We start from the raw sequence: 2,718 nt of genomic DNA on the forward strand, positions 1-2,718 counted from the left end.
GGATCCCGGGATTCTGCTCTGGTGGAAGGCTCCCCTGCCCATGGCAGGTGGATGGAACTCGATGATATCAAGTTCCTTCCAGCACCAGCCCTTCTATAATTCCATGGTAGCTCTTACATCTCCTCCAAATCAAAACATTGGAAGAAACCAGGTACAAACGTGCAAAACACAGCCCTGTTTGCAAGGTCACGGGCACTGAACGGGTTAAAAACTGCCACCTTCTCTGACTGCAGTCTCCAATTGGCCTGAAGCACCGGGGGAGATGCGGAGCTCCCCGCTGGGGTTGATGTGTCAGGCAGGAAAACATCTCTGGTCTCTGCAGAGCAGTTCCCCCTGCAGAGCGCGGAGCCGGGGGAGCTTCAGGGCTGGGGCAGGAATTCACTGCTCTGCAAGAAGGGCTTTGCTGCCATCGCCCCACTCCTGTCCCATTGCCTGGGAACTGTGCTCCCTGCCCTGTGTCCTGCACACAGGAATGAAGGCTCAGATACAGCATCACCAACAGAGCACTGCCTGGAAGAAGAAAATTGTCAGGACTTTGTGATTCCCAGGATGTTTAAAGCCTCATGGAAAAAAATGGGGAATGTCCCCAGAGAGCAAGTGACCCCCAACCCAAAGTGACCCCCAACCCAAAGTGACCCCCAACCCAAGGCACCCGTGGGGTTCCAGCCCTGCCACCACAGCCCAGCTCCAGCTGGGGACCAGTGGCCGTGCTGGGACGGGCTGGGATGGGCAGTGTGACATCTCCAGATGCAGCAGGACCAGAGCCCAGCTCGGCTACACCAAACCCTCCAGGAGGAAAAGGCTGGCTCTGTTCTGGGACTCTGCTCAGCCCTCTGCTGCCTGCAGGTCTCCAGCAGCTCCAGGAAGGCTCCCAAAGGCTCCTGCCAGGCTGGGAACATCAGCCTGCTCTGCACTCAGGGCTCTTCGAGGGGTCCTTTCCCCCAGCTATCAGGGAAAGCGAGCTGAGCTGTGCAGGGGCTGAGGGAGTCCCTGTCCTCTGGGGCAGAGTGGGCAGCACTGCAGCTTGGGGCAGGGGGCTGGTTGCTGTCTGCAGCCTCAGGATCTCGTCCAGGGAAGCTGCAGGGCTCTGGGGACCAGCATGGAACACCAGTGAGACGGGCTCACATTCATGAAACCATTTATTCAGCATGGGAACAAACTCAGATCCAGAACAAAGAGCCAACCATCCTCTGGATGCATTCACATCTCTCCTTCTCGTCCCCACTGGGCTCTCCCAGGAGTTTCCTCCTGCCTGATCTCCCTTGTTGAGGCAATAAAGCAGAGCACATTCCCACCCTGCTTTGACATCATCCCCAGTGCTTGGTGCCAGCCCAAGGCAGCCCCAGTTCCAGCTGGACTCTGGGATTTGCTCTTAGGAGCTGTTTGCATCATTCCCTTTGACACAGCACATCAGCCAAAAAGAAAAAGGAAGAAGAAGAAGCAGCAAATGAGCCTGGGAGTGCTGGGACCTTTGAGGGGGGTATAAAGGATTCACTGGCAGCCTGGAGGGAAGGTGCTCAGGCAGCTCCTATCTGAGTATGGATACAGAAATATCCATTTCAATGTTTGTATTTAAGGCAAACAAAAAAGCTTTTCTGAGCTGCTTCTCACATGTCAGCTCCAGATAAACCCCAGCTCCCTCTGGCAGAGCTGCTGTAGCTGCAGTGAGGAGCAGTTTTGGAGGGAGGGTGCCCATGTCACAGAGAGCTCCCTGCCCTCAGACCCTTGTTTCTTGTCAATGAGAGCTGTGCACACCATTTATCGAAGCAGGGCAGAGCAGGGGTGACACAAACTGCCTTTGGCAGTGCCAGATGTGCCAGATGTGATCAGTGGGTCCTGAAAACCAACTGAGATTCTGCTTCCTGCAGAGCAGGGACCTGCACCCAGCTGAGGGCCAGAAACCCGTAAGGAAGAACAATCCTTGTCCGCCTTTCAGCCTGGCCAGGGTGGTAAGCAGGACTGAAATCTCTTCCCAGCGTGCAGAATTAGTTCCTGGGCAGCACAGGGAGCTGCCAGAGCTCTCCCATCCAGGAGAGGGTGATGTGGTTATTGTTGTCTTCGTTCCTGCTGGAACACAGCGCTCGAGTTTGTACATACAGGCATATCCAAGTCCCAGATCCACCACCCCTGGGCTGGCAGATGTTCACAGCGCTGCTTTTTGGCACTCACAGGCTGCTGGGGGCCTGGCAGAGCTCGGCTGCCCTGCCCGGGTTCTCAGCTGTGCTCAGCTCTCGGAGGCACAAACTGGCACAAGGCACTTCCCCCAGGCCTCTGCTGCCAAGGCTGTTTGTAGAGAAAGAAAAGATCAGCAAGCCTGAGGTTTTTTCACAGAAAGAAGAAAAACAGAGGTGCAAGTGATCTAAGATAATAATGGTAATAATAATAATAATAATAATAATAATAATAATAATAATAATAATAATGACAACAATAGATGTAAAGTGAGGATGAGGCTCCCTGCCAGCAGAGATGTGTTCTGCAGCACCCACACAGAAGGGATTCAGGAATCTCCTCCACAGAGCACTGAATCCCCACTCAGATCTCCAGGTGAGGGGATGCTGTGTGCACGGGGCTCCTCTGCTCGGCTGCTGGGCCTGGGGAGCCAAGTGAGCTCCCCCCGACTGCCACCCCAGGGGTGGGACTTGTGTGGGACACATGCCTGCTTTCCTTCTGCCCTCCAGCCAGGGTGTCACTCCCCAGCCCCATTGCTTCCTGCAG

The 2,718-nt window shown here is 55.0% G+C and overlaps 1 long non-coding RNA gene across 1 annotated transcript; it reads right to left on the reverse strand.

The window, feature by feature from the left end:
- Positions 1-1,121: 1,121 nt before the first annotated feature.
- On the reverse strand, positions 1,122-2,712 carry LOC117244940. Its single transcript, XR_004498956.1, has 2 exons — positions 2,490-2,712; positions 1,122-2,283 (listed from the first exon to the last, which is right to left on the reverse strand). It is a non-coding gene; the product is annotated as an uncharacterized LOC117244940 (long non-coding RNA).
- Between the last annotated feature and the right edge of the window lie 6 nt (positions 2,713-2,718).

This window comes from Parus major, chromosome 1 (genome assembly GCF_001522545.3).
Source record: "Parus major isolate Abel chromosome 1, Parus_major1.1, whole genome shotgun sequence".
NCBI classification, from domain to species: domain Eukaryota; kingdom Metazoa; phylum Chordata; class Aves; order Passeriformes; family Paridae; genus Parus; species Parus major.